At 41.3% G+C, this 20,937-nt stretch overlaps 1 protein-coding gene across 1 annotated transcript in view; it reads right to left on the bottom strand.

Annotated features, from left to right (window-relative positions):
• Positions 1 to 20,937, bottom strand: part of RYBP (RING1 and YY1 binding protein) — a 43,168-nt gene that overhangs the window by 8,832 nt on the left and 13,399 nt on the right. The window lies entirely within an intron of this gene.

Genomic DNA, 20,937 nt, shown 5'->3' with positions numbered 1-20,937 from the left:
TTGCACAAATAACAATGAACAAGAGAAGGTAACTGAGATGACTTTGTCCCGAGGGCCGGGAGCGAAGCTGGCTGGCAGGAGCACAGGAGACAAGTGGGCATTCACACTTCCACAGGGAATGGCAGTGCCAGCCTCCAACACTCCATCCTCACACAATTGTCTGCAGTCCCCGGTGGAGCTCGGACAAAAAACACAAGCAAACTGCCTTTCAAAGACAACTTCCATTCCAAATTGTGGCTTACACAAAGAGCAGCCTCACATGTAACCAATACCTTGGTTATTGGTCCTCACATATCCTGCAGGAATTGCTGCCTCTGTCTCTCATTCCTCATCCAAACTCTAATGCCCTCTCAGCTTGACAAGTCAACACCTCTCCCCCCGGCCTGGCATACCACAAAGGAGTTTATACCCTGAATACTCTGACTGTCTGTGATTGATTCTATCCCTTCAATATGCCAGAAAGATCTATGCTCCCTGTGTCCGCACAGCTTGTGGGAGGGAAAAAAAGCGCAGGTAATCAACTCCATTAGTTGTCCCTAATGAACCAAATACTAATTGGAACAGTTGCTCAGGCTTGTCCAGAGCTGTTAAATGCTCATAAATATGATTCAAATTTTGTACATAGATCAGACTAAACAGCCAATGAAAGCTGTACCCAAATAGTCTATAACTGGCACACAGAACCTCAAGGGTTTCTGCTGCAGAGCTCTGTACCCACACCCAGCTTTTACTGCAAACATCTAGAGAGACTTCAAGAAGCTATTTAGTGGTTTCACACGTTAAAAAAAAAAGAACAAACCACTAATTGCTCACATGTAACATCTGCACTTAGAGATGATACAGACAATGGAAGACCCAGAGAATTTCTATTCCTTGTCACAAGAAAATCCGAGTATCTAACGAGCATCTCTTGGTACTGGTTTCCTGTATAATGGTACCAAGTTACTACTGAAGCCAGATATACACAAATATTTCATTTCACTACCACAGTTATCTGCATACCACACCACAAGGTCTATGCAACAGGTTGTAATCAGGCCCCTGACCCATCTCAACACCACTGTGGTTTTTTCACCCAACACAGAAACTCTAACTCATTTTATGTTGCAATCTGCATACATGTCTGAGCCAACAAAGATGATCTGGTCTTCAGCTTTAAATAAGTGTGATGCTGAAACACTCTGCAGATCAGATAATGCAGTTACCTATTCCACAGAACAGTGAAGATAGTGAGCATCCCTAAAACCCAGTATACAGCAATTTCTGTCTGAATGACTGAGAATAAATACGTTAAATGAAGTTGTTTGGTTACACGGAAAAGATGTTCAGATTGATGCAGCCACACTAAAAGCTGACAACAGTAACTTGTGTCAAGCAACCTGCTCCCCGCCTACTGCAAAAAAAGATAAAATGTCAAGAAATCTTCAAAGAGAGGGCAGATACCATCTCCCTACATGATTATACGTGATTAACCTCACTGCTTGAAGCTGCCACTTCTGCCCAGACTTACAGTTATTCGCTGTTTACACAACCAGCTAAGTCAGAAACCCGAGCCATTCACAGGAAATCCCAATTCATGAATCTGAGGGTTTTTCCTACTTTGCATGACTCTGATGTGCTGCCTGTGATGTTATTTCCAAGCCTGGTGTCCAACCAAGCTGCCCTTCCTGTTGCAGGACTGCTGCAATGCTTGAACCAAGATACAAATTTTAAAATAGAAACTTCAACTAAAACAAAAAACCCCTTATAAATATGTCACACCATATTTCCCTAGAGAAGGCTGGAATGCCAAAAGGACCAGGCTTAAAGCTCTCCTGTGGAGACACTTCACCCTGTGCTCTTCCTCTCCTTATCAGTGTCTGTGACAGCGCACTAAATTTATTTAGTTTTATCATTTTCTGGCCAGCCACTAACATTACTACCACAACTTCTCCAAACCTCATATTTACATATTCCCTCTTACATGCCAGGATGGCTCACTGGTGAGGGCAAAGCCAAAACTGGGAGAGAAGAGAGTGGGAAGGAGGCAGCGACCTGAGGAAAGGGGACCAGCCCTGCTCATGGGGTCCCTCCTGCACGAGGAAGGGAGCAGAAAGATGCTGAGACTTTGGTCAACACTGAGCGTGTTGACCTGTGTTAACAGAAGAGATTTTATTAAAAATAATGCAAATAACCCAACAAACAGCTTTCCAATTCCTGATCTGACTGTTTCACTCACGCAGGCAGCAAGCTTAGGAAAAGGACAAAAACGAGGTAATTTAAGCAACTGGCATAGTAATAGTAATAATAATTGGAGTAATAAGATCCTTCAAGTAAGGCCCACGCTGCCACTACAGCCAGGATACACTGGTTACAAGGCCTTTACTAAAAAGCCAAGCAAAGCAAGTCGAGCAGTGCATTTTTAACCACAGCAAACTATAACCATAGGAACCACAATTGAGCGAAGCAGCTGCATTATCCAAAACTTGCTCCAAGTTTCCCTGCCTACCAAAAACACACTCAAGGGCTACCTAACATCCCTAGCACAGATTATACAGTCACAGAATGGTTTGGGTTAGAAGGGACCTTAAAGTCCATCCACTTCCAGGGATGAAGCAGGCACAGGGCCTCACCACCCTCACAGGGAAGAATTTCTTCCTTGTATCTAATTTATATCTTTCTGTTACAAGCAATTCCCCCTTGTCCTATCACTACATGCCCTTGTAGATCATCCCTCCAGACTCCTTTCCTGCCTGTACAGCCATCCATCCATATCCTAGTCACGCTGTGTGTCAAAGCAGCTCTCCTCATGAGTGTTGTGAATTCTTTTCCAGCTGTGGCAGCAGGAAGCTTGCATTGCCTTCTAGAAATAAGGAAAAAAGTGAATTCAATAATACTTTGCAGTGGGTACTAATCATCTTCCCTTTCAGAATCTGAACTAGGAAGGAAAAAAAGGAGAGAAACAAGGCTCATTCCCACTTGGGCTACCACAATTTAACATGCTCTGGCTTCTGCTGCAGAATTTGGGAGTCCTAAGAGCAGAAAGTTCCCTTCTTTCCTTTTCTGTTTTTGAACACTCAATGTGTCTAAGACCCTAATTTGTTTTCCAGTTGGTCTTTTTATTTAATGATTTTTTTGCCACCTCCAAAAAGAATGCTTCAACCCAAATACACCACTATTATATTAAAGGAAGTTATCACTTGAGCAGAACAACTTGAACAGAAAGTTGCAACCATTTCTAAACTTTGTAAGAATGAACAGCTACAGAAATAACTATTAATCATTTTTTTATCCCAAAAATGTTCTTATCCGTTTACTTTCTGTAACATTAAACTGTTCATGTGCACAAAGAATACATCTAAATGACAAAAAACAAACCTCCAACTCAGCCTTTTCCAAGCTTTCTAACCACACTCACGCTTAAGAAACAACTATATTGGCATTTACTAGAAGGTTTAAAGTATCAACATTACTCACAAACCACAACAAGCTGACAAGTCTCAACTTCCCAAAAATTATCTGAAGAGATGCAGTACTTAGTACTAGACTTAGTTCTTGAATTTTCAAAGCAAGTATCTGAAATAGGTATGTTTACTCCTACCTGAGCATAATGACGGTAAAGTTACACTTTGCTTGCACAATTTCCCTTAATTTAGGTGACAGCCTGAGTAAAGACTGAGTAAAGATCCAACACTGATGTGACAAACAAATGCACATTATCTTTTCACTTTCTAAAACATGAAGAGGATTGTCTTCTCCCCCTCTAAAACTAAGAGCAATTAAACAAAATTGAACTGTGCTTTCAAAGTTATGTACAGACAAATAAATTGTTTCACATTAATTAAACTGTAGTTTACCTCTCAGGAGCAGATACTTGCACAACAACTCATGACCTTTGCAGCAAGGACATTCTGCTGCATGAAAAAGCTGAAATATATGTCTACTGTAAGAATGGCTGCAGCATCCAGGCCTCTTCACCATCAACTACTGTAAGTGATGCACACAAATTACCTTTTAGTAACAGACCAGCTCAGAACTATTGTGCCTGCAAATATATACTATATGCAAATATATATATGTATATATACATGCAGACACTACATGCAAATAACATCATACCCTCAGATTGTCATATGAATTGACACTGGGAAGTTTGGCTCATGGGAAGTGGAATAAACGCAAGACCTTTCCTGAAGGGCTTGTTGCCTGTGTTGCTCTGTGCTCTTTAAATAAATAAAAAATTAAAAATTATAACCCAAACTGTAACTTTAAGGTTCTGACAAGCACCTCACAGCATTTCACTACTTGCATTTCCTTCTTTATCTCAAAGTTTTCCCTTTACAGCCTGTCTCAGGACCAAATCCAGGGCACTGACACCCAGGAATTCTGCTGTAGCCCCTGCAGCTGGGCTCAGGAGTGGAGCAGCACAAATCACTGCACATCCCACACATGGGAGTTACTCAGACCTGGATTTGGAGAGGGATATAGGAGGATAAGTTGCATCATATTTCTTGTGTGACCCCAATTTCTGTATCTGTTTGGGATTTCTCTGGTCCCTGTGCCTTGAGGAAAAGGAAGCCACCTGCCTCCTGCAGACACCACAGAGCAGGGGAGTGACTGGGCTTTATACCCACAGACCTTGAGGGACTCCGGCAATCCCCAGGAATGTGGATCTAATTACAGCCGCTCTTACTTTCCTACAACTATGTTATCAGAAGAATGAAAGTGGCATCGAGTGGGATTTCAGAGTCAAAAGCCTCGTGCAACGTGAAGTAGGGAGGATTTGGATAATTTCATGCTGTTCTGGCTTTGATGCACGTGGCGATACCAGGCGACCTCTGCGCGGCTCCACGACTCCCTGAGAAAATGTGTTTCAGACGCTGTGCAGTGTGAAGTACGTGATTATTTTAATAACCCCGGTCGCACGTGAACTTGGCTTTGCTCAAAGAAAAGCAAGAAAACAAGACTAAAAGTATTTACAGTGTTTATAAAACAGTTAGTGCCAAAACAATAATATAACAAGCATCCTTCTGAGCATAAAGCAAGGTTAGAAATTAACCCATGAGCACAAACAAAATTAACATCACCTTAAAAGAATTTTACACCCAGAAGAACCAAAGCTTTGGAGAAATTAAGCTATAAATATGATGGGTGAGCCCTCGTTCCTGCACGCATATTTTCCAGCTCATTTGTGATGACCACACGGTCCTTTTTAGCAACCAGAAGGATGAATGGACAAATTGTCCTTAGTGTACAACTGCAAAGCAGTATGGAAGCTGTATACATTTATCTCAAGCTTCCTGTGTGATCCAAGACCACAAAGCAACAACAAAAAAAGTAAAAGAAGACTAGAAGGACAAACTGCAAGAAATATGTGACTGAGCAATACTTTGTTGAAAGAACAGATTTTTCCTTTAACACTGATGTGCTAACGCTGTGTTTTTATTTAAATGACAGATGTTTAAAAAAAGTTAATCACAGGAACACCCACTTCTAGGGCGCAGGTGTTGGGCACAGCAACATGTTTGAAAGACAGAGTGTTAAGTCTGAACATTTTGGAAAAAAAAAAACACAAACGAAAATAACAGCTTCACACAAAGCAAGCAATTGTTTGCCATAAAATAAAGTAAGTACATTTAGAAGTGTACAGCCCTCCTCCAAAAACTGTTCAACATCCTCCTTGACCATCCAGCCCACTGCCTCCTACCTCCTCCTCGGAAGAGCCAAGAAGAGGCAGCACAGAGATAAAGAAGCCTCAGTTTCGCCAATAAATATTCCCGGCCACAATAACAAAGCTTGAGCTGTTCAGATTTCAGAAGAGTATTTTAAACTTCTTCTTTATCCACCAGAAGGTTTTAGACTTCAGGTCATTTCTCACAGTTTGAACAACCCCCATGTTCCTCCTGTTTTTAACTTTAAAAAGTTCAAAATTACATGCAGTACTTAACATTTAGTGGGCTGACAAGGCAGCCAGCTCCCTGCCTTTTTAGGAAAATCCGGTTTTCTTCAATTTTTCTCCCCCTTTTTTTTTTTTAGATCCAATTAAGAATGGGAAAGTTATTAAATGAAATGCAAGCTGTCACCTCCATTTACAGGACAGGCACTACAGTTTGGTAGAAAGTGGCTGGTCACTGCCTCTGTGCCACTAGAGAAGAGCTGAGCCTCCTTGAATAGTGCGTGTGAAAAGAATACTCAATTCTTACTTGTTACAGAAGAGCATTGCTTACTTTTAATTATTTGGGTGTATTTACAAATCAAGGAGTTTTATTCCCAAGAGCTGTCACTGCACAGATCCTGTAGCTCACATTTCTGATTTTTTTAGTGAAAATATGCTTTAAAAAAAAAAGAAAAAAAATCACAAAACCAGTGCTAAGAGAGTCCCAGAACTGCCCTATGAAGCTATTTCACTCTGACTGCTCAATAGCACAGTGTAATAGGTTTTTCAATACTTTTACAGTTCTTTGTTAAAATACATTGTTTCATACAATCCCATTACAAAACAGTCTAAAGTCAGAGTCGTAAGATGTTTGTGGAAGCAGTTTGACCAGAATTTTGCCACCCTGAAGCTGAGTACTCACAGAATTCCTCAAAACACCCGTTCCACCAGAGTACAGAACTGGAAACTGCAAATACTGTTTGCTGGTACCACCACAAATCCAAACATGAAAGCAAATCTGGACCATTCACCTCCTATCAAATTAGGAAAGGAACATCTTATATGGTGCTTCTTCCATAGCTGGACTTAGGATCTGGTGGGCTGCCAGCAGGAAAGGAGTCTTGAGCCAGAGAACTGGGCTGCTTGGGAATTTGTTGGAAAATTTTCAGTGGAGAAGCACCACTGTTTGCATTTTAGCAAGTACATGGCTTCTCTTTTGGTTTGTTTTGGTGTTTTGTTTTTTTTTTTCCAAGGGAAACTGATAAATCACAGACCAGGCTCTCTGGTTAAAAAGAAGTGAACCTGAGAATGACCATAAACCCGGGTCTGTTACGCCAAGTCTTATGGGCTCTGCTCACCTCACTGCCCTGCTCCTTGTCTATCACACAATACAGCAAAAATCATCACAAAGAGATATCTAACACAAGAGATATCTATGGTGCATGTGTTTTGGACCACAGGTTTATTCTCCTGTGCCTCTGCAGAGTTCACAACACCAAGTAGCATAAGACAGAAGCTGCTTTACACTCTGGAGAACCTGCAAAACATCAGGAGAAGGAACAGTTGTTCCTTCAATAACAACAACCTTCTCCTTTTGCAGCTATTTAATTTGAAATCACAAAACTGCAAAAGGAAGAGTTAAACAGAAGTTGTTCTTCAGGCTTCTTTGATACAAGAGCAAGGATGGAAAATAGCAGTGATGGTGAATACCAACGCTGAGTATCAGTTATTGGAACAGAGCCTGGGGTTTACTTAAGTGCTAATTCCGTGAAATTTAGCTTACTATGTCTGCAGGAGGCAAAACAAAAATTGTGCTGAAGTTTTGGAAGAAATGCTGCTGTTTCTCCTCTTAGAGGAAAAGCCTGCCTGGAAGCACAGGGAGGGCTGGCACTCTCACCTCTCTTCTCACCTGTAGCACCCATCTAAGCTGCAACAGCAGATCACATCTCCCATCCCTGGGAGTGTCCAAGGCCAGGCTGGATGAAGCCTTGAGCAACCTGGGCTAGTGGAAGGTGTCCCTGCTCCTGGCAGAGGCTTGGAATGAGATGAGCTTTAAGGTCCCTTCCAACCCAAACCATTCCATGATTCTATGACTCTATAAGACAAGACTACATAGCCTGAATTACAGTTTTTCAGATGGTTTCTTGCTCCACTGTTTTACATAAAAAATAAATTTTCTATTAAGCTTTTTTTTAATGGTCCATTTTAAAAAAATAACCATAAATTAAGAAAAAAGAGGACAATACATGTCTTCTGCTTAAAACAAAACTTGCAATATGCAATAGATTAAAATGGCACCAATTCCCAATTGCAACATCACCCTAAATTCCAGCTCAACAAAAACAACTCTACAACTCCCCTTCTTGCCCTCTCCCCAAGTCTACTATCAGCAGTAGTTAGGTCCATGGCTAGGCATTCCAGAGAGAGCACTGCTTCCAATTAATTTGCTGCATTTGTAGTCTAGAAGTTCTACAGCAGCAGAAAAACTGTGTGAATATACAAAATCCACAACCCAAATGAGATGCAACTGTAAAAGATCACCCCAAGCCCAAATTTGAAAAAATGGCCTTGAGATCACAAAACCATTCTACTTAGGTATGTGAAATTTCCTGGGCCATCAATAACTTTAGTTACATATTGCAAGTGCTGCACAAGCTTCATTTCTAGAAACTTACTGCAACTGCCCTTCTCATGCTACTGATCCATCACAGATCCACTCAGAGCTTCAGTTTCACTGAAAACTCAAATTGATACTTCAGCAGGTACATCGAAAGGGTAAAATTTAGCATGCAGCTGCTTCTGGTGTTTTCATCTACAGCCATACCTTACTGCAAAACACCAAGTGTTCCATGATTTATAAGGACTTACAAAGTTGTTATGGAAAATCCCTGATCTCAGCACAGAATTTACTTGCCTACAAGCACCAGAATGATGATAAAACTAAGGCCATTTTACTTGCTTGACAAAAATAAGCTGCTCTCACCAGAAAAAATTTGAAAACAGTTCATAAAGCTGGCAGCAACCAAGATGTGTATAATAAAATACACAGATTTACAACAAAAACAATTACTTAAAATACTTCTTCCTATTTGACTGTTTATTAAGCTATGTGTAATCCTGAGAAAAGTGAACAGGCTCAAAACTTCCTGTTGAGTAACGAAGTGCAGTTGGTAGCACCAGGGTATAAACGAGTCTGATAAAGATTTAACATGTAGATTCTCCAAAGAAACTGCTCATGGCTATTGTATTATAAATTAAAATAACAAAAAACTGAGGAAAAGAATAGTTTAGCAACTCTAGCTAGAGCTAAAGACTAGGAACACCAGAGCTGGTGTTACAAAAGTGCCTTACCACTGCTGCCAATATATATATTTCTGTATCAGACACTGAAATCTTGAGTAATAACAGAAATTGTCATGTATAGAACATCCTTTAATCCAGCTTGACATGTCCCATCTGTGAGCATCTGCCTCCAGGTTTTGGGATAGTCAAGTCTCACACTTCAAAATCGCAGCAGGAGAGAGACCAAACTTGGAAAACAAGCAACAAAAAAAGGAGAAATGCTGAGAAAATGAGCTCCCTACCAAAAAAAGATGTCATTTAAATTCTAAAGCTGATCCCCTCCCCAAAAGCTTGTATGAAAACTAAAATGTAAACTACACTTCCAAAAGCCTCCTTCTTAGAAGTGTGCTATTGGGTAAGCACAAAGTAAAACCTGTACTTTTCTCTCTCATAGGAAGATTTCTACTGAGCAACTCTCTTGCAAAGTCCCCTTAAAACATGTGGGCTGGTTTATCCAAGCAAAATTCCACTGTGCTTGTATGACACTGGAACACTGTACCTTTAGAAAAGAAGACTTCTCTATCATTTCCCAACCAGGATAAGTCCAGATAGAAGCAAAATGAGAAATTTCCATTTCTACAGTGGATGCTGAATAGACTCAATAGGCCCTAAATCTCTAGGGATACAATATTAAAAAAAAAAAAAAAAAAAAAAAAAAAGCCAATTGAGTGAGGCAGTAATTTTAATTCAGCTCCATCAGACACTGCAGGCTTTACCTAAATGAGAGAACCTGAGCTTTTCCAGCAAGCCAAACCTCCTTGTTATTAAAAGAACATCAATGATATGATTTCCTTTCATATGAAAGCAACATTTCAAGAGCCCTTGAACAACCAGGAATGCAGCTTTACTGCAAAGCCCCAGCCTGCAGGAGCTGTGCAATTTGAGAGGGACATCAGGGATGCTCCAGTGTGGGGTGGATGCAGCAGCACAGGGAGCTGGTCCCACTGGTTCCAGTAAGTGGTACCCCACCTACTCCTTCACACCTCTGTCCCAGCACAATCTGCAGTGAAAAGGTCACTGCCAAGGGTTCAGTGGAAAACCTCCTGTTCAATAAACCAGCTTGTTTTTCTAAACCCGCCAAGCAACAAAAGCCGCTCTGGAGGAACACGAGGCAGCAGACATGCGTTTTCAAAAGGCCACCATGTGCTCAGAGGAGCTCTTTTTCCCCATTGTGTTCTCTGAACACAATGTGATAACTGAACACAGATGTACAAGTGACATTTCGGGGTGTCCGGCTCCATCCAGGCGGCACAACACGCGGCGATCCTGCACACGCACGCTGCTTCCCGGGAAAGCCGGAGGGGAAGTCAGCCTGCCGTCGAGAGCTGCTGTTCAAGCACCGTGGGAACAGCACAGCCTGAGAGCACAGAAACTTTTGCTTTCAGAATTATTACTCCTGGGCATGAGGAACTGACCCAGATGGTTTCAAAATTTGCCAGGAAACAATATTACAATAACTCAGTTCAAAAGCTTGTCCTCCCACTAACTAGGAAGCCTTAGAAGAAACCTACTTAGTAAACCATTGGTTTCCACTTGGAGTACCAGTGTGAGTTATTTATGGGTGCCTATCATGATGTAGGATAGGGCAACTCAATTACCTTTGTAAATAAAATTAGCAGAGACCACTCTCCTACACAACAAAAAGCCAGAAATAATTAATTACAACAACAGAAACGTTTCCGAGTTCTCCACAAGCCAACTTCTGATCTGCAGATAACAATGATAACTACTTGTCCAGACAAAACTATCATTTTTCAAGAAAGTTCTCAGATAAGGTACTCTTAAATCTAAAATACTGATTTTATTGTCCTACCACTATTTTCACCCTGATGACTATTGTTTTGCAGCTTTGCATGTGCTCACATGGCTTGTGTTTATTTGTGCACACAAACACACGCAACCAAACTCCTGAATTACCATCAGTCTGGTACAAGCCCCAGGAAGGGAAAGCAAGCAAATTCAGTTAAGAGTTCTTTTTCCCCCCCTCAGTTCTTCAAAGCAATTCTGGTGTTCCATCCTAAAGAAGTGGTTAGTCTCACTGAAAACTACCAGTTACACTGTGAACCTGTGCCAGCGGCAAATCACTCCAACTGCCCTGGCACCATCATTTAAAGTCATTTTCCATTTAAAGAGTCTCACATCAGCGCCAGCACAGCCTTTCATTACCCATCCCACTTAATACCCACAATCTCTCCACAGCTCACTCGCTCGGTCTCCACTGACCAAGCAGCACACAGAGACTGATGTGCGGATTATTGGGATTCCTAATGCTTTCCTCCCCGCTGGCTGAGTGCTGAGCTCTTGGCAGCCTGCCTGACCCGCAACACGTGTGGGTTTGTCAGCCTAATGCACTGTGTCATCTGCACAGTCTCGGGACGGAGCGGACCCAACGGAGCGCGCACGGTAACGGCCGGCAGCTCCCAAAACTTCCAGCTGCTGCACTTCCCAGCACTGGTGGGAACGAAGGTACAGAAGTGAGTGTCTGGGTGTTTGCCACTGCTTGATTTCCGAGAGGCAAATATGTGGGGTGAGAACAACAGCACCCAGCACGATCCTTTAATCGAAGGATGGGGAGTCATCACAGGGCTTTCCCGTACAAAACATCCGTCCTCGCTTGATTGCTGTTTTGCAATGACTCAAAATCCGCACATCAAGGTTCTGGATCTGAGTGTTTTCTTTTTATATAATCTACCTTCTCTTAAACTAAATAATGACAGTGAAAATTCAGAGATACAGGCTCAAAAATGAGTTGTGACCAAGTCAGTTGTCACTCACTGGTTTAAGGGGTTGCTATTAAACTGTTCCTATGCCCAGCAATTAGTCAGGGCAGAGAGAAATGAGGCTTGGGCATTTTTCTATATAAAAGATACACTGAGGTATTTTCAGGTGTAAGACAGTGCATCAGACCTGTAAATCCCACTGTAAATTCTCACAGGATCAATATACAACAGGAAATACCACACAACGTGCAAATAGCAAATAAATGCAAATTTACCATCATGTGTAACTAAGAGGTGTCATGAAAGCGAAACAGGTTTGCAGATGAATGAAATACAGAAGTCAGTGGAGATCATACTTGGAAATGGAAGAAGAGAATACAGCTGAAGTTTCACTTCCTCTGTCCAACAAAAGAGAACCAAAAGCTCAAGCACAGCACATGGCATACCCTTTACAACCTCCTCAGACAACACACACTGCCCAGACACGCTGACTTTCTACTTTATATCTGATGTCAGATTAGAGATATTGTAAATTATCTAAGCAGAGGAAGATAAAATTATCAACCACATAACTAAGTATGGGGATTTTTAGACGACATATTGCAAACCTATTTTTGTGCTAATAAATGCATACTAATTATTTTAGAATAGCAAACACAGTAACAGAACAAATAAAGGAAAGTCCTGAAAAGCACTACTGAGACGACCAGCTGCATTGGGTTTGGTTCTGGTTTCAGTGTATCATCAGCATCACAATATCCAGACACCTCAGTCTCAGGTGTATCTATTAAGACACTTCTTGGTTAGGTTTATTTCCAGTTAAGTACAGGGGAAGTTTTTTTGAGCTCTAGGACTTCAACCCACTGGCGATACACATCTACCAGATTAGAGAAATTACTTGCTTCTGGAGATTTACAAAAATGACTCAGTGGGATTCTACGATGTTATATTACTTCCTCCTCTAATTTCTTCCTGGATTGTGCAGCTAAAAATGCTTATCACCAGAATTTCCAAGTTAAAGCAAGCCAAAAACAGAACCCTGTTTTTACTCGAACGCATTGCGGAAAACCGAGTTGAGCAACCACTTCCTAAGGAGCTCGTACCCACACTCTGCACCAAAACAGCACAAGGTTTCGGGGTTAGCACAACTTTGTGAGCAATTACACATGCACCAACCATCTAGAGAAAACACATGAAAATACTTTCTCATCACTATCTCTTTTCATAATCTGTGGGGTCACTGAGAGCAGCAGCAAGTGCCAGGATTCAAACCAACACAAAACCTCCCCGTCTGTCTGCACTGCCCACGTGAGGCAGCCTTGCCTGCTCCTGCCATTAGCTTTCCAAGCCCACCTATTATTCCCTCTCGATGCACCCACAAAGCCAGAGGGGTTGACACCAGTGCAGCAGCAGCTCTGGCACTCATGGTGAACAACAGTGAGGAAAGTCATGAGTACTGAAGCCACTCCACGAGTATTTGCAGTCTGACCTGGAACTCCAAAAGTCTATTTAGCTTTAAAAGCTGAGTGGAAACTTAGAAAAACACTTAAAAGTTCACTACCTGAAATTGGTCACTTCTAAAAACACAGGGGTACACACAAGGCAGGAAAAGTTGAAGCAACTACCTTCATGCTGCAATAACACAACTGCTCACTTTTCCACTAAGTTTCCTCAGAAGAAGTTGAAAGCAATCAAATACCACAGAAAAACACATGGAAATTATCATTATGGCACAAAAACAAAAGCAGAAAAGCTTTTATGTGCCTTTTAACAAAAGAAAGTCTAGTTTTGAAACAGCTGCTTTACTGACTGGAGCCCACGCCCCGAGGCAGGGGCTAGGTTTGGTTTTGTTGCTGTTTATTTCACAGTTTCCCTGTTTATTCAGCTTCTTTCCTCTCCCGGTGGCAGCCAGGGCAGTGTGGGGCAGGCAGCTTCATCCAAAACCAACAAGCAGCCCTGGATCCCGACAGCCGCTCCACGCTGCTCTCTGAAATGCAGGTAGCTGTGTCCTTCTGAACTTGGAAGAAGCTTCAAGTCTTTTCTAAAGGAAAAGGCAGAAAATCACCTCAGAGCTTCCTTGAAAAGAATTCCTATTTTTTTCCCCTGAAGTGGCATATTAAGCTCAAAGAAGGTAGTGGAGGTGAAGTGGGAAAAGCCAATGAGTTACACAGTCAAAGCTCAATGTAGCTTAAATGCTACTGACACAACTGTTAAAAAACTACCAGCGTGAGTTGGAAGAGAATTCTCTGCTCCTTCCCTGGAGGCTGCAGACATTTCCTGGACATGCTGGTACAGTCACCAAAAGTTTGGGAAGCATCTGACTTCTCTGCTTACAGACAAATGCACTTCGGTGGCGTTTCAGACAATACATCCTACACTGAAGTTTAACCTCAGTGACACCAATTCCATCAACTTCAAGTGAACCTCCTTTACCTTACACAGGCAATGGACTGACTTACTGAGGATCAGGGCTGAAGAAAGAGTAACGTGAGCCTTTTAAATACATCTGTAGCAGGAAACCTGGACACTGAAAATCCTTTGCTCATTTTGTCATCAACAGTAGTGCTCTTCTACAGGGATTTCCCTGGAAAGGCAGTGTTTTAACAGAGCACAAGTCTTGCTCTACCTCCTTTGGGAATGGTGTGCTTGCATGAAGGTGTAAATCCAGGTTTATCATTCCTCTAATCTCATGTACACCTAGACAGCTTTTCCATCACTGTACTGCACCAACAGTCTGACTCCCTTTCTTTACAGCAGCAGCTAAACCAAGAGTTTCAACAAAGCAGACAGACTCCCATTAAAGTGCTTGATAAGTCCCCAGCAGAAGGTGTTTCTGAGGAAAGTGGATTTTCAGTTTAAATAGATGCTGTCTCAAAGGTTACCATTTCAATGACTGACATGTAGTGACATAAAATACCTGATATGCTTATAAAATAACTTTGAATGGACAAAGCATGTCCACACATAGTGCCCACTGCAACACCAAGGCCCAGGCCTTTCACAAGTTATTTCTCCATTGCTCCAAAACCAAACAAAACCACCACAGCAGCTTCACAGGCACACTCATCTGCTCTTTTTATAAAACAGGTTCCAGCAACAAAATCCACTTCTGTATTTCTTTTTTCTTACCAGCAAGAACTTCAGGTCATTTATTTCCCTTTGGTCTATACACAGGAGAAAATAATTCTCATAAAACAGTCCTAAGTTTTAGTCGGACTTACACAGACCATAAAGTTCTCCATGCAGTTAAACTATGTTAATCCGGTATGCACACACCCTCCACACTGTACACAGATGCACAAACAACCTGCCTGGGTAACAAGTGTTCAGTGATGAGTAAACATTTTGGATGCTGCAATACCTATAATAAGCATTTTACAGAAAGCAGCAGTAGTACTGAGGTTGTGATGATCTGCTGTTTTAAGTTCAATGATTTCTAAAGGAAGATATAAGCCTAGTCTAAATCAGCCCCATGAAGTTAAATAATAGGCCCTCAGCCTTGCAAGCCTGCTTTCAGGGAAACCACACAGAACTGGACAAGTTATTCTGAATACTTCATTCATTACTGCAATCACAGTATGTCTCAAATTCTTTCAACCTGGGTAAGATACTCCTCTATCAGCTGGACTCACTTTTGTACTTATCTAAGCTTCCCCCTTTTCACAACTGTTAGGAGCAGCCCACCCACTACACAGGTCTTGCCAGGTAGGGATCATCCTGATGCCTGAGGACAGAAAACTGGTAGGCACACACTCTTGGAAAAGCAAGAGACAGTGAAAGACTGAATAACTCACCCCTGCCTACCCACTGAAGCACACTAATTACAGACAATAATTGAACAACTGCTTTCCTTACTCAGGGAGGTGCAGATAAGAGGTATGGGCCTTCTCATACCTCGTATGGGAGTTTAAAGTGCTCTCAGTTGGCAGCAATGCATAGAAAAAGTCACCGGCTGTGACAATTAACAGCTTCATTTTAAGTCTCTTTTGTTCAACTGAGTAACTCTTCCACTCAGACACTACATGAAACAACTTTCTCAAATAAACAGATTTATTCAAGGCACACAGCTAAAACCTGAATGTAAAACCTGTAAGGCTCCTGACGTTGGGAAGCAGCCACACTGTATTTTAATGCCGTGGAGTTAAAGGTGCAAAGAGGATGAGGGCTCCAGTGTCCTCCTACAACCCCAGTAATACTCTACTGTATCAACTCACGCTTTTTTAAAACCAGATTTTCAGGGAAACTCAAAAACAAGGCCATGCATCAGCCTGCAGAGGAAAAGGAGAGATGTCTACAAAAATGAGTTACTTCAGGACACACACAGACATGTGAAAAATGACCTAGAACTTGGGGTAAGCAGCAAATCCTCAAATGAGGTGTTGTAAAGTAAGGTATGGATAGATTTCACTTAAGAACTTGTTTACTAGCAACATTCCATGAAAAATGTATTTCAATTAATGGACCTATGTTGATTTTATCCACAGTCTGTCCACTCAATCATCATTTCTCAGAACTGGATGCATGGTGGGAATTGAATCTCTTTGTGGGAACAGGTGTGACCATTTGCTGTGTGCAGCGCTGCCTTACATCTGCTGCAAACACAACACAACCTTCATCAAAACCTCTCTTCATTAAAACATCTCAGTTGTGAGATTTTTGTGCCATTTGCTACCTGAATTTGAAAAAAAAAAACGCTTTTTTCTATAGCACACTTTACACAGTGGCTGAAAAGAGACTGCTTGCATAACAAGTATTATGCAATTTCCCAAATAAATAATACCTTTGGCGAGGGGGGGGAGATTACAACAGTCTTGAAGATTTTCAAGCCTGCAAATTTTGGCTTCAAAACCAGAGTCCACAAGCCATTCAAAATCTTCCCGATAAGCACTGCCATCCCATCAGTACCCAAATATCTCACCAGGAACAATGATCCAATGTGTATTAACAAAGGACAATCTCGCAAATACACAATTTACCACCAGAGTACATTCTCCAAAGAAGGTAAAGAGGCTGCCACCAGCTAAAGAAAAACAAAACCAAAAAAATCACCAAAGTGTAACTTTATTAACCATCTTCAGCCTGGAGTACTTTGCCAGAGTAAATATAGTAGCAAAGTATCTCACGTGGAAAAGAAAAAAGCTCACTAAACCACTGTGCAACTGTGTGATCATCATGAAGATGTTTACAGTGTGAGGGCTGTTTGTTTTTTAAACAAGCCTGTAGTTTAAGTCACAAACATCTCCTGGAGAGCAAACAGAGAAGTAAAAAATGAAGCCCAAGAGGCAGCACAGAGAGAAATAAAAGAGCAAGGGACTTGTCCCACAGCCAAATTTTGACAAATAATTTCACTGGCCTGAAAAAAATTTTGCTTCTCCTGATTTTTTTTCTTGGTTTTGTGATTTGGCCTTTTCTCTCCACTGCTATTTCAGCCCCCAGTGCACAGGGCTGGCAACCCTGGTGTGTGACATCCAACAGTGTCACCAACCCTGCTGTGCAACAGGAACATCCACCTGCACCAATCCCTGCTCCAGCCACTGCAGCAGCCAGGAATCTCAAACCTCCACCCAGAGCACAACCACAGCCTTGTATCTGCACTGGAAACAGGCTGAAAGCGACAAAGTGACTCTGAGAGCAAAAGAAGCCTTAAATTAACTGTAATTGTAAAACTGAAGAGGTCCACTGCAAGCTTCAGATCTTGGAGGCCCAGGGAGATTTTCACCAACTTCACGTGGATATCAGGGAGCAGAAAAGAGGGACACTGAGCCTTGCAAAGCCAGCATCCATCCCACCAGAAACTACTGACATTAGATTACACTTTCACAATGGGGCTAATCAGCCTCGTTCCAAAGAGGAGCTGCATTTATCTCCTCAGAACAGCAGAGTTTTTTCTTAATTATCCAAGGTCAGTGGCAGTGAATATTGAACAAACTGACTCAGAGAAGCAAAGTAGATACAAAACTGGAGGGCAGGCAGATTAGCAGTAGTATCACATTTTATAACAAATTTTTAGACAGGAGAATTACTTTCTAATTAATCACCAATCGATGTTTGATAAGGTACCTTTTTAGAAACAGAAATATTATTCTATACCAGCAAAATTCTCACTTTTTCATAGAATCATATAGGCTGAAAAACACCTTTAAAATCTTAGTCCAAGCATTAACCCAGCACAGCCAGGCCCACCACTAAACCATGTCCCTAAACACCACATCTACACATCAACTAAGAGAAAAAAAATATTTGTAAATGTTGGACTGTAAAGGTTTAAGACAATTAAAGCATTCAGTGAGCTAAAGGAATAAAATTACATTCACTTTTTTATCAAACTCACCCAGAATTAGAGCAACACCTCAGAATTCTCATTACCATCTCTGTGTACTTAAGATATTTAGAGACGCTAATATTAAAAACTTGAAAGCATTACACCTCCAGCTCAATACCTATAAGACAGGAGGTCTGAGGTGCACAGACTCATCTGATGCCTTGCTAAAATACACAGTTTTTCCTGACAGGTTTGAGCCTGTCACAAAACAAGCTACTCTGCAAGCCTCAAATAGCCATTTCAGCTCCCCTAAAAACACAAGTGGTTAAAGACTGACAGTTTTACTAGGACTATAACAGAAAGGTGTTGCATAATTGCCCTGAAATTTCTATTCAGAAACCCAACAACGAAAACGTGTATTACTCTCAGGAGCTGAAGAGTTATTTCATGTGGCATCCATAATTACACAGCAGTTAAAGACTTCTGCAAACACAGAAGCAAAGAATAGTTCCAACAAGCCTAAGGTGAGGAGGGATCTTGGTCTGATCAGATCCTGACGAGAAGGACAGAGAAAAAGAAGGGAAGAGGAAAGGTGCAGAAAGGTGATCCCATACATCTCATGATGGAACCAACACATCAGCAACAAACCTGCCCTGACCATAAGGGTGGTGGGACGAGAAGCATCACCCTTGAAACATGTGGTGGTCCTCAGGCAGTGCAGGGATTCATGGGGCTGTATTTCTTTCCAAGTTACATTCTGGCTCCCTAAGCTTGTTGGGTACATTATATAACTATTAATTACACCGCTGTTCGGCGTCCTTTTAACTGCAATGATTCAAACTGCTTCCAGGAGCTCACTAATCCAAAGTACAATCCTCTTGACAGCAACTGACAGATTCAGAGTATTCAGTTCTAGCTGAAAGGAAGAAAAATCAACTCCCTCATGTGCCTGCTGAAAAAAGAGCCAACATTCCTGCTGACCAGACCCAGAGCTGGGACACGCTGCCCACGGGACTCCAGTCCTTGGGTTAATGCACAAAGGCCACCTCAAAATTCTAAGAAATGCAGCAAATTGGGTCTGTTTTGTATTTTATCACAGGCACTGAAAGGTTTCATCCATCAGCTCCTGGACCCAGCAGACACCCTCCTTGGACACGTGCTCTGCCTCTGCCCTTCCCAGCCACTCTGGCAGCAGGAATCTTCCTTGCAAGCTCCAACACAATTCTACATGCATTATTTATCTCTCTTGCTAAGTCATGCAGTGGGGTAATTACTTAACTATTGTAATGATATTTTGCAATGGCTGTACTCTATTATTCTAATTGATTTTCATGAGCTTGCTTTTGCTGCGTGTTTTGAGCAAAGAGCGTATTTTCCTGGAGTATAAAAAAGCCTAAGTTTGACATTAATTTTAAGCCTAAGAGCTGGATGTCAAAAATGAAATTTTAAAATTATCAACGTATTCTTAATTAAAAAAATGTTGGTATGTTACTCAGATTTTTGCCATCTCTGCTAAAAAACACTGAAGACATGTTTTTTTCATTAATCTAATGAAATATAAAAAGTTATTAACTATTTGTGTTAATTACAAAGGTTTTTTCCTTCCAATAGAATGTTGTTTTCCTTGTAAAACTCTTCAAGACCTCAGTTAGTATAATTACCAAATGTTTGAAAGCTGAGAGATTGGCAACATTTTTATTAACAAACTTAAGCTCAAGTCAAAACACATTTGCATGTCTTGCTTAACAATACATTAAATTTTACTGGGATGAATGCTCATCTTAGGGCTCAGAGAATTGTTACAGTAAAACACTCTTTAGAATCAGTGCTTTCCCTACACTCAATATGATACAAGCTACACAAAAGAGCAGCCCAATTAAACAATTATTTATGTCTCCCTACCCCCAGGATATTCTTCAGGCTATGCATGATTCAAGATGTACTTGTAGCAGTTTTGTGAAGTGATGAGCAGCATTTCAAAAAACACAATAGTCCCAGTAGTTCAAAATTGGTAAGAAAACTTTTTCTGCCTCGAGCCAGCAATTCTTTCAGGAGAAACTTTACTTTAAAAGCTGCTAAGGATATTACTCTGAAGGGGCACAGGGAGGAAAAGCAGCGAGGCACGATAATCAACCTGTCTTACCTACCAATAATCTGCTGGCTACACATGCAAAGACATTCCCTCTCCAGGGAGAAGGAATATCATGTTTTTGATCCAAGTGAGCACATGGATGGGACTCATTGAGAACTACAGCCCTGCAAAATTTGGTCAATCTGTTGGGTCTTTCTGTGTATTTCATTTCATTCTGCTTAAAAACAAGAAAATGTTTGGTCACCATCTGTGATGCTTTCTTAAAAAAAAAAAAAAAACAAAAGCAAACCAAACAAAAAAACCCCCAGATCCAGAGTTGTATCAGTCTCAGCCACTGTTCAAACTTTAGAGGCTCCAGGATGACTGAGAGCAATGAGATCTGAGGACTCCTCTCCTCACATGGACACAGACCAACCTATTCCCCTGAGTCTCATTTAGGCCTTTATATAATACAACTCATTCCTCAATTCTTTTTTATCTATTAAAAACATCTACCTGAAAAACAACAGTCTTGGAACAAAGCAAGATCACAAAAGACAACCGTGTTAAGTTTCATGTCAACTTATTCCCTTTCTTCTCAATGCATTGGTCCCAGAGGCCTGATCCAACCCTTGCAGCTGACAGCAAAGTGCTGCATTCACTTCTGCAGCCTCTGGACATGACTCGAAAAAATCAATGCAAAGAGCAAAAGGTCACATTCTCCCCAGGCATCAACTACCTGCTGAATCAAGACACGTTTTCAAGTGCCAACACACTTGGAAATACAGTGACCAACTGTTATTAAAGTAATTTCTTAGCACAGGGTCCATATTCTGACACGCTTTACACCTGTGACTAAGTAAAGCTGCTCCTTACACTTATATGCCCTCATAGAAAAAAGAATAAT

This window comes from Pseudopipra pipra, chromosome 11 (genome assembly GCF_036250125.1).
Source record: "Pseudopipra pipra isolate bDixPip1 chromosome 11, bDixPip1.hap1, whole genome shotgun sequence".
NCBI lineage: Eukaryota > Metazoa > Chordata > Aves > Passeriformes > Pipridae > Pseudopipra > Pseudopipra pipra.
Note: the sequence above shows the minus strand (reverse complement) of the source record. Positions and strands in the feature narration are given on the sequence as shown.